Source organism: Macrobrachium rosenbergii, chromosome 42 (genome assembly GCF_040412425.1).
Source record: "Macrobrachium rosenbergii isolate ZJJX-2024 chromosome 42, ASM4041242v1, whole genome shotgun sequence".
NCBI classification, from domain to species: Eukaryota; Metazoa; Arthropoda; class Malacostraca; order Decapoda; family Palaemonidae; genus Macrobrachium; species Macrobrachium rosenbergii.
Genome location: NC_089782.1, coordinates 5,038,169 through 5,050,498, shown reverse-complemented (window position 1 = coordinate 5,050,498; position 12,330 = coordinate 5,038,169). Strand labels below are relative to the sequence as shown.

General features: G+C 36.5%; 1 pseudogene; it reads right to left on the bottom strand.

Annotated features, from left to right (window-relative positions):
• Positions 1-7,296: 7,296 nt before the first annotated feature.
• On the bottom strand, positions 7,297-9,169 carry LOC136827606 (uncharacterized; annotated as a pseudogene).
• Positions 9,170-12,330: the final 3,161 nt, after the last annotated feature.

Here is a 12,330-nt window from a genome sequence, read left to right as displayed (position 1 = left end):
TTGTTGTAGGTTAAGCATACATCTGACAGCACATGTAATAAAACGGGGAGTGTCAGGAGAAAAATGAAAACTAACTGACAACACTGAAGGAAAAGGTGGCATAAAAACGAAAATTTCATTTGTTTTGTCTGTGTTTGTATGTCTGTCATGGGGTAGGAGTTTGATTTTGAGTTAAAACCATTTCTGGAGTGACACAGAGGCTGTGTGCAAAATTTTGTCTGGGTCTGTCGAACAGTTCAGATTTTTATAGTGGACAAACAAATATACAAAAATTTACCTTTATATATAGATTATAGCACAAGAAAACATTCCAGTTGGAATCTGTCCTACATTTATCTAGGGTGCAACAACCACCTATCACAATGCTTGATTTTAGCATATCTAAAAATGTACTTTATTTCATTGACAGAAGTCTAATACTAACCCTACTAGATGCAATAGACTAACCTGCAAAAGCTGACAGAGACAGGTGAGCAAGTTCTACTACAGATCTCCTAATAGGAGCCAACTTCTAGCAAGATACTTTTGTCTGCAACACATCCAAATTTGGAAGTGACCACCTTTCAGTACAAGTGCCTGGCTTCTCAAATACTTAATCATTACAGAAAGTATGCTTAACTGGACAACAGATTCTCCAGGGTGCAAAAACCACCTATCACAATGCATGATCTTAGTGCACCCAATTAATCAAACAGGTACTTAAAACTAACCCTACTAAATATGCTAACCTGTAACAGTGGACCGAGACAGAGTAGCAAACTTTACTAAGAGATCTAATGATAGGATTTAACTTCTTGCAAGATACTTTTGTCTTTCACACAGCCAAAATGTGAGAAGAACAACTCTAATGCAAGTGACTGGTTTCTCATATACTTAACCTATCATCAGAGAAAGTATGCATAACTGGAAAATAGATTCTCCATGCTGGAATAATCACTGCAATTCACAAGTCATAAAAGTGTGCAAAATCTATTGAATATAACAGAAATAGAAAAATAAACTGTCTTTCAGCAAACAAAAATCTTAACACAAAGGAAAAATAATCCTACCATGTGCAAAAATGATGAGACAGTGCACCTACACTAGTACGATCTCTTATGGAAATATCTAGTGGCCATGATTGACAAGGACTCTTCATGCACGCTACTATGGATGGATTTTACCTACAAGGAATATTATATACTTATGGATTTTACCTACAAGGAATATTATATACTTACTGTCATTTATCAGGCTAGCAAAAATACCTGGAACATGCAAATTCACAAACGAAAATCTTTGATAGGCCAAAAGAAACCTGAAAAATCAAAACGCACCCTTGTTAGAACACTGTAACAAATGAGTTTCTTGTAGCATTTCCACCAAACTCAAAGTTCAAACTATTATTTCTCCCTAGATTCATCCAAACCAAGTGTATATAGACCTGTCAGCATCATAAGTACCTTTGCCAAGCTTTGAATGCATGGTACAGTGGAGACTGATAAGGTTACTGAACACAACTTAAACTAACCATTCCCATTTGGTTTCTGACCCCAGTGATTTAATGCATAAGTAAACACAAACCTGGGAAAATTAATCCACTGATAATAGACAGTTGCAGAGCTTACCAAGTGTTGTTACTGTTGCATGTAGATTAAAACAGCCTTTTGCCATGGTACAGTGAGGTCATGTTCTATACAAAATAACAAAATTTACTAACTTACAACCACTCCACTTAGGTGATTCAAAAGCCACCTTGAAGACAGGATATTTTTTGGTAGCTAAGAAATACTTTGTCTACCACTCGAGTATTTAAAATTGGGTACTTATTAGGATTTGTTCAGTTACCTAGTCTCTTCTCCTCCTGCTACCAGATGTCATTATTCAAAAAGGGAACAAGATGCATTGGTCTAAACTTTGCCAGATGATATACAGTATGTGGTAAGACATCTTCTGTGAAGTACAACAAAATTTATGTATTACATAAATGGGCCTTAGAATGGGGTCTGGAAACCAGTCTGTGAAATCCACTGTCATGTGCTTCACCAGAAAAAGATTAATTAACCTTTTAGTATGCTGTAGTGTATGGCCCATGCTCTGATAAAGTCGGCACATAATCATGGAGCATTTTCTCCACCGTGTGCTTGTGCATCACCATCGTCACCTGAACCATGTGGTTGAGACACCACTTTTCCATCTACTGTACATGCTGTATTAAAGGTGGAACAAATCTCAACAGTAAATTAGCATACTCGGGGGATCCCTTGTATGACTTACCTCTACAATAGCACTGCCCTAGCTCACAATATGGCAAGGTACACTGCCATATAAAATAAAAGACAAGTAACTACAAACTAAGAATGATATACGTCAACTTATATTGATCAAGTAAACTACTTGCTCACAAGATGGGCATTAAAAACAGAAGTAATTTGCAGATGGCCGGAAATGTAATCAATCATGAAACTGTAAGAAGCTGAGGCTACATAATGATCTTATCGTGGAAGTCTGCATAATTCAGTACCCTCAAGTAAAGACAAGCTACTACTCTACGAATATGAGCAAAAATTCCTCCCTCCACGATAATGCACTGTTGGACACAATACATCTTTGCCGTATCTTCTCTAAACAGTTCATTCTACGTTCAAGGACAATAAACGATATAAATAATGAGGAAAGATGCCACACAATTTCTGTTGTTCCTGGTTCCTCACAGCTTGCCCCACAAGCAGCTGCGGGCACATTACACAGCTAAAGCTAGGTGCAAAGCTTTATAACTCATTAATTAAATACAGATGACTGCTTTAAATCCATACTAATTTACCTACATTTTGAAGTTCATTATATTAGGCCTTCTTTTATCTGCACTTCATATTCCATGTTTCTTTCACTTACTGTGAGAACACTTGTTGGCCGATTGTTCCCTTGTTGCCTCCTTTATTTGTGTCTTTTTTCTTGCTGGCGAGTTGACGTCTGTTGGATGGTGTCAGACTTCGTCAGTCAGGTCCAGGGCAGCAGCGAGTCAGCAGTTGGAGTAGCAGCAGCAGGTATTTGTACCTGAAAGTCAGTTTCAGAGCAGCAGAGAGTCAGAGTCTCAGCAGCAGAGCAGCGAAGAGTATTTGAGGACGAGATGGTTGTCGATTCAACTCTGTCCTGGTCGTCCGGTATTGGAGGAGGACGTCTGTATTGTTCCTTTATGCTGCCTGATGGTGTTTTTGTTATGATCGTTACTTTGCAGCCTTTTCATTATTGGTGTTTTGTTTAAGCTGCTTGTTTTTTTCATTTGTCATTATGCCATTTGTGTAATTAATATTTTACTGACTCGTTTAAATATTAACTTCCTGACTTGTTATGTTTATGGATTTGATCATTTATTGATTTGATCATTTACTGTACTGGCTCTATTTTGTTTTTTATGCTCTGAATTTATGAAATGTAATTATTGTGCTGGTCAGTTGTGTTGTTTATTGTGCTGCTAATGTTTATCATGTCTTTTTGTATTCAATTACTAAATTTGTATTATATGCTGACTCATGATTTGTAATATTGTACTGACCAGTTAATTTTTGCTGCTGACTTATTTTTGTATAAATATGAATTTTATAGTCTGAACCTGACTCAACTGTACATTATGTATATTTTTGTAAATAAAATTAATGTTAAAGTTTTTTTTTTTTGTTTTTGTTCTGCTCCTTCCTCCTTTGTTTGTCACTTTTCGTCAGTCATTACAGCCTAATTGCTTGTTTGTTTATCAAACCTGTTGGTCTCGGAAAGACGACACAATAACCCATACCCATTCTTTTTCTTTTATTTTAATGTCGCCTCCAGTAATTACTTCAACCCTGGTACTTCCTTAATTCTAAATATTTGTCTCTGTTCTCAGATAACAACACTTTCATGTAAACTATACCACTTGAAAATACTGTCTATCTTTACGAATAAACAAATCGTCGATGCATCCTCAAAATGTCACGCATTGTCGTCCACCTCCTGCCTGAAAATTAGTGTTGCTTCTATACCAAAGTTTTTATATAGAAAATTACCTTGTTACTACTTTACTTCACTATTTAAACTGACTCTCTTGTAATTTTTGCGGTTAGGCTACTAGCTTAAACAACCAACGTTCCCTGGGCTAACATAATTCAGTTTTGCAAGATTTCACATCTCATTCCAGTTCATGTGTTCACTCATTTCTTCTTCATTTGCTTAATAATGGGACGGAGAGTTTATCGAAAACAGTTCTGAATATTGTCATTTTCAGCGATTTCTTCCGTGATATTTCAGTGAATCTCGGTCATTTTGGTCTGATGATGATGATGATGAACTTAATGATGATACTGTTGGTGGTGTCACGAGGAACGAACTCTGTCTCCTCTAATGACCAATTGTTTATCCTATAGGATTATAAGATCATGCGGAGTCCCGTCCCCCTTCGCAAGAAGAAAAGACTCAGGTCTATACAGTCTCTGACTGACAGTGTCTCATTTTTACAAATGAGATATTTTGTTTCATAAATGCTGCAGACGCGCGCTTATCAGCTAACAGAAGGGTGGTGTCAACCTTAGGTCACTCTCTCTTATCCAGCGAGAGGTGTCACCAAAACATGATCCCTACTCATAATGGAGGCCCATAAGAACATCTCCTGTCAACAGAAAGGGATTAACAATAAAAAATTAATTAGCCAGCTGTTGTCACATTAAATAATTTGAGAGGAAGCCGTTTCAAATGTAATCAGATTAAGATTACGCTAATATATGTAAAGGTCTGAATACCTATCCCACGTTATAAGGTTCAAAATGATCACGCATATGCATACATTTTTAGACGTCTTGTTACTTACACATACATTTATACTTATACACACGCAAATAAGCACATATACATAATTATCTTTCCCTGTTTATTTATTCACGCAGAAATATATGTACATCATAATATTAATAAAAAATGGCCTTAACATAAATAATAACAATTATGATACTAATACAAATATACTTGACATTAGTAATATGGTAAATTGTCTTTTAAATATAAATCATATAATTTCACACACAAACCATACACACACACATATAATATACACACACACATATATATAGATATAGATATATATATATATATATATATATATATATATATATATATATATATATATATATATATATATATCTATATCTATATCTATATCAATGTGGATAAATTTATATACATACATATATCTATGTGTATATATATATACAGATATAGATATAGATATATATATATATAGATATAAATATATATGTATATATATGTATTATAACGTGTGTTGTACATTATTTCATTGATCTTTCCAAAAATTCTAGGCAGACTGCAAAAATATAGTATCATTGACATCGTTTGTTACTGCTGATATACTGTGTTTATATATATATATATATATATATATATATATATATATATATATATATATATATATATATATATATATATATATATATATATATATATATATATGAAATTTTTATCACACCATGATTTGTATACAATCATGAACCTACAAATACTGTTCAACATCCAATTCACGCTACTTCGGGAATATCCCCGGTGGAGAATTATCACCAAAGGTGGAGTCGTTGGAAGGTACTGTGTCGAGGGATCGAGACCCGGCGGTATCGATCCATTTATCACTTAAAAAATTCCCCTTCGGTGATAATTTCCCATCGAGGATATTCCCGAAGTAGCGTGGATTGGATATGGATATTAAACGACATCTGTAGCTTCATGATTATATATATATATATATATATATATATATATATATATATATATATATATATATATATATATATTTATATATATATATATATATATATATATATGAGAGAGAGAGAGAGAGAGAGAGAGAGAGAGAGAGAGAGAGAGAGAGAGAGAGAGAGAGAGAAGAGTGTGTAAGTGTATACTAAACACATACACACAAACACAGCACATGGTTAGGATAAAACTAATGTTTACGAAGAAGTTAATCCCTTCCATATCCTTCCTGTGCCTGATGGAGGCAAAATGTAAATGTCCATCTGGGCAGGAATGTATCGGCCAAGCGACCTTCGTCGTCGAAAGGGTTTGAAAACCGGAAATGGCAGTCGTACCGCGCTGTAAATGTTGAGCACCGAAGCAGGCCCCACACGTTCAGTCAGTCAGCCAAACAAGCGATTATCGAAGCACCAGAAGGAAAACGAAAGGCAGTGGCATTAAACACTTGTGGCGATTACATAATATAAGAAGAAATGCAGCGTCGGGTACCCACCCAGTAGCTGAACTTGTCCTTGATGTGGGTCAACAAACCTTCGCATCCGAAGGGGTTCAGATCCGATGAAACACGGTTTTTCGGCAACAACTTTTTACCAAAGCACCGGATAAAGGTGAAAGTTGGCAAGTGTATATTTTGTAACCCTACCTAATTTTTGCAAGTGTTATTTAGTACCAAAGTTCGATAGTTTTGATATTTATAGAGCAAAATGAAGTCGCCGATGCCGGAACCGAGAAAATCACAGACAGGGATCCTAAAACAACTCGTTACGTAAACGTAATATGACGTCATGAGGCTCCGCCCATCCACCAGGTAGGCGGTGAATGGATATGCTTACAGTCTACTAACGTTTCCAGAGGCCGTGTAATGGTGTTTGTTTTAAATAGCTCCTAAAATAACTGATGGATTTCCATGATATCAAAGCAGGAGCGCTTCATACAATGGCTTAATTTTGGGAAATACTGTGCATTGCCAATTACGTTTCATTAACTTTTTTACTTAAGAAAATGAGGCTAAAGCCAGTCTTAGCCACCCACACATTCGCAAAAGTGATGACGTCCCTCAGTGACGTTGGTATAACGTTTCTTCCCCTGTACCTCCCATCCCCGAATTGTTAAACGCCTGTTTAACTCCATAGATAATTGTCATATGACCTACCCCAAGCAATACGAAATTCTTTGTCAGTAAAAGTTCAGCATACCTGGTAATGTGATTCGTGACTTTAGACTTTACCTAAACACAAGACCAACCTTTATATCTTACCCACTCACTTACATTGAAGATCAAGAATGAGACTTATGACAGGAGAGCATTGTTTGATATAATTTATCATATCAATTTCACCAGAGAGAGTAGCTTGAACTCCTTAGAAGGTAGACTTCTAAAAGATGTTTCATATAAGGGCATTGACATCGGCCATTTGATAAATTTTGAAATCATATATATATATATATATATATATATATATATATATATATATATATATATATATATATATATATATATGTGTGTGTGTGTGTGTGTGTGTGTGTGTGTTCATACATACATAAGATTTATTATATTTCAACCTATAGTTTTATATATTTATTTACGTTATAAGTACCAGTACCTATTTTTGTTACTTAAAAGGTATGTGACAAATATCATTGCGACTTTGCCACTGGAATTGTACCAGACTTCAATTAATGAACCAATCAACCTTACTTTGAGAAATCCATTGACATTGTCTACATGCCAAGCTGATATACTCGTATCAAAGTATTCATTAGCTTTGCTTTTCCAAAATAATGTTATCACCAATTGCTGGAAAGCATAGATATATGAGGGATGAAAAAAAACAAGAAATGGACACATACATTTTACTCATCATCACTCTCAAGGAAAAGATCGTTTTCCTCGTCACTATCAATGTTGATGATGACCGGATCTATACTGTCTTGAATATTATCTGAAAGCCAGTAATCATCTTCAAAATATCTTGATCTCCTGACAGCGCCAGCCCACGTCTCCCCTGTTACAGCAAGCCTGGCCTCTTCAAGCCTGGCAAAGAGATCAGCACGGGTAAACCACCGCTGCAACGAGGAGCGCACCTGTCGTTTCATACAGCCCCACACCTGCTCGATGGCGTTGAGCTCAGGATGGGCAGGGGGCAAGCGAACCACTTCATGGCCCCATTCACGGATTATATTATCCACAATGTAAACTGGTTTCGGCCGGTTGCCCCTGCATATCTTTAGAAGCTCAGGGCGTGTTGCGGTGACCTGGATACTGTATTTTTCGAGACCTGAGCCAGTTAACCAAATCCTCCTTTTTTGTAGCTGTTGTTGGGCATCGGCTATCTCCTATCAATTGGCTATGGTATGGGGCGTTGTCTAGCACCAGCACCGAAGGCTCCTCAAGCGAGGGCAGGAGCTGTGATGTCAGCCACCGAATAAATATCTCTGAATTCATTTCTGCATGGTAGTCGCCGGTTTTATTTTTCGCAGGGAAGCATAAAAATGAATTTTCTACAAAACCTTTAGCTGTACCACCTGCTACCACCACAAACCTCTCTCCTTCTCCTGGTGGCACCTGCCGGCTGTAGGTGGCACTGGTGACAGATTGAGAGGTGTCCACCCACTCCTTGCTATGTTGCATTCTCGTCGTAAACCACGTCTCATCGACATACACTACTTCTCTTCCTTCATCACGATGTTTCTGGAGGGATCGTAGAGCATCAACTCGGCGGCAAACGACGTCCAAAGTTTCTTTCCTTAGGTACATTTTCCGCTGGGATGTTTTGTACTGGAAACCCATGTTATGGAGGATTCGCCATACTGCCTTCTCAGATGTTTCTTCAGGAATGATATTTAGCATTTTAAGTTCTTCCGCTAAAGTGGCAATAGTGAAAATCGCTTAGCAGCAAACATGCTGTGTACATGTCTCCTAATGGAACCAATGGTGAAGTTGTCAAAGACCAGAGGCGACGTATTTGATGATGCAGGTGGTGTTTCAGGTGGATGAGGATTCTTTCCACGGCTCACCAACACTCGGACAGCGTTCGAAGTCATCCCCATAGCATCAGCAACTCGTTCACATGGCCTGTAGGAAAAAAAAATAAATACATTTAAATAAACAAATATATATATATATATATATATATATATATATATATATATATATATATATATATATATATATATGGCTAGCAGTATATTGCAATATATCATGTAATTAAAGTCATACTTTTCTTACTGATTTATACTAATTTTCAGGCGGTTTCTTTCTTTCTCTGTTGTAAATGGTGAAGAGTTTCAGCGCAATTGTAGTTTTGCAATGGCGAGGACAAAGCAACATATTTGCCATGACTAAAGTCGAATCTATATGAAATAGTTCAGAGCTACTACTACAACTGCTGCCGATGATTACCTTGATGTACTAAAGGGGCTCTGAGGTAGGAGTCAGAAGTCGGTGAAATTATTTCTGAATCCTGCTCCAGTCTTGCCCCAATAACATCATTCCAAATATAAACTCTCTCAAGGAAAAAAATTGTTTTCTATTTCTACTAATGTTTTTATTTTATTTTATTATTTTTTTTTTTAGTCGCAAATCTAAAATTTGTAGGAGTCCGAGTAGAATATCTCTCAGTGCGATTCCACACCCTGTTTTAAACCTCTTTTATTATGTTCGATAATTTGTGTTAACCATCTAATCATTATCTACCACCATAAAACATTTTATTGCTCTTCCGGCTCATTTTATATGTGCAGTACACAGTCTTTCCTAACAGGGATTTACTCGGTAGCCTAATAACAATGGGAATGAAGGAAAGAAGGCAAGAAGGAAGGGGGAGTACTAGGATAGCCATAGGTTTAAACACCGAAGGAGGGTTGGGGAACCTCTGCGTCACAGTTACGTGATTAAGTACCACTTCTTCGAAACGCTCTGAAGGAGGGGAAGAAGTTCCTCTTTTTTCTAAGAGTAAACGGCTTAATTAAGCACATCTGTCAATTCATTGTACCACCAAAAATTAGGCCACTGTTTGAAACATTCATTGCTGTAGTTTCATGGAAATTCATAAGCCGGTTTGTTAGATATTTGGGAAAAACACTATTACACGGCCTCTGGAAACGATAGTAGGCTTCAACAAATTCGATAATGGCCAGCAGGATATGGAATTGTCCCCGTGGTTGCAAGACTGCATTTGTGCTACAGCTTGCCACTTTGTATACAAGCGAGAAGACCCGTGGCAAGATTTACAATAGCGTGAATACGTAATTATTTCTATAGTGGGCAATAGTTACTTGGCCACCCCAGAAACGTGGGCATGAGCTGTTGTTAGACAATCCCGACCTCTTCCTCGAGATTGACGATGAAAACAAGTTGTAAATAAATTATGTATAGTGTCAGACGTTTTATTTGTATATCTAGAACATTAAAACACAATGATTACAACAATATCTTCCTCACCCAAACTGATTCCAATATATTTTCCTTTCCATGCATATCAAAATAAATCGTGTTACATTTGATTGATATTAAGTAGGTAATTAATAGCTTGCCCTCAGAATCTTGACTCCTACCATTATCTTTTATTTGCAGCGAGTAGGCCATACGGGCGCTGTTTAGGGTGCTGTATGATATAAATAAAAAAAACAAAGAAAAATAGCAGTGGGTTACATTAAATGAAATAAAACAATGGCGTTGACCTTTACACCTCTAACATTTGCGGGAAATGAGGTCTCATTGCTTTCCATTTGAATTCTACTTCCAGTGACCTCTCCTGACTTGCTGCAATCAGAAGGCTATAGTGTCGAAACATGAGGTAAAACAAAATGGATGGTCTTTTTGTATTCCCGCCCTGAATAGATGTAGATCTAACAAATGATCTATAGACTGGTTCGTTATGTGGATGAATTACATACATTCAATTATTTGTAATTTAGAAACAATACGAATATCAAGAAAATGGAAGAATTCAAAGCTAACAACGTAGTCCCAACAACTGCTGTGGAAGTTGCGATGAAACCTTCACAAAATAATAATAAAGATAATAAAATTATTGAGAATGCTCGCCATCATTGATATCGGTGAAACCTAGGATGAGTACTTGATATTAATTAGTGAACATGTCATCAGCAGTAGTGGGCAGAACCACAGTGAAGAGACGTTTTCCCCATATGTAAACTTCTCTTCACTGTGGGTGGAGCCTCATGACGTCATAGGTTAACGTCATTATTGTGTTCAAAACCCTTACCTGCGATTTTTGTGGCTCTGGCATAGGAAACACACTTTTACTCTGATAAGTACCAGAACTATTGAACTCAGGTACTAAATAATACCTGCAAAAATTAGGTAGGGTTATAAAATATACTCTTGCCAACTTTTGCTTTCATCCGGTGCTTTGATAAAAAGGTATTCCCGAAAAACCGTGTTTCATCGGCTCTGACTCCCATATTTTTTTAGTAGATATTAATCACCTTGAAAATAAAACTTCATTCAAGAACCAAAGTACCGAAAGAGAATTATATGTTTCCTGATGTCCTCCATCGTAAGAAATTGATTAGAAATAATTTAGCTGATTCAAAGTTTTATCAAAATAGTGACGATCACGACCTGATAAATATATTCCTGAAATGTTGAGCGGAGGTAAAACGGAGTGCAATTTGGCTTAAAAGATAAATAAAATGCTTTTGTGCTAATAGACATCAAAGCAACGTGTCAAATATGCTGCACAATTGTTAAATTATTCAAGTGCAAATGTTTCAAGATATACTGGATGCCAGGTCGCGTTATAGACAAGCAACTGGAAAATGACATATGCTTTTATTTCGCATCGCCGGTCTGACATCATGAATTTAGGCTGTAAACAAGGAGACCTGTCGACACGCAACGCAATTGGAACGACTCAAATTTGCAAATGGATATCTTTATTAAAGGGGTAGAAGTGATGAGTTCTTTGAAGGTCAAATCTCCTTGGACAAGACGCCTCCATAAATTTCGAACGGGCATTATTCTCTCGTGGTAAAAAGTACTTATAATGTGTAATGGTAAAAACACTTATAATGTGGAGTTTGTTATGACTCGGAAATTGAATCAGGATGAATGGCCCTTATTTATCCTGATACTATGGATTTTAAATTTACACTTCAAACATTACAATCGAGAAAAAATGTAAAAATTATCAGTTGAAAACAAACACAAATGCAAAGGTTGATAATCCTGACATGCTGTCAAATGTAAATACTTGTGATACTGTGCCCAAAAACGACCAAGAACGAGTTTTGAAAAAGTATTTAGCAAGCATTATGTTGCGAAATTTAGATCGGAAATTCACCCAGAAGATATCGCACAGCACAGGAAAAGTGTAAATGATGGTAGTGAACAGAAAGCTCTTGAATATGTGGGTGATTATATTGTGAAAAAATTCTGTGCAAAATATCCCAATACATATGAGACGGTGACACAGAACAGAAATACAAATGAATCATGGATAAAAATGATAAACAGCGGGACACTGGCCATGCCTCCACGTGAAGGTAAATCTCTTTTAGAAGGAAAAGAATGTATAAAAACTCTTGTTC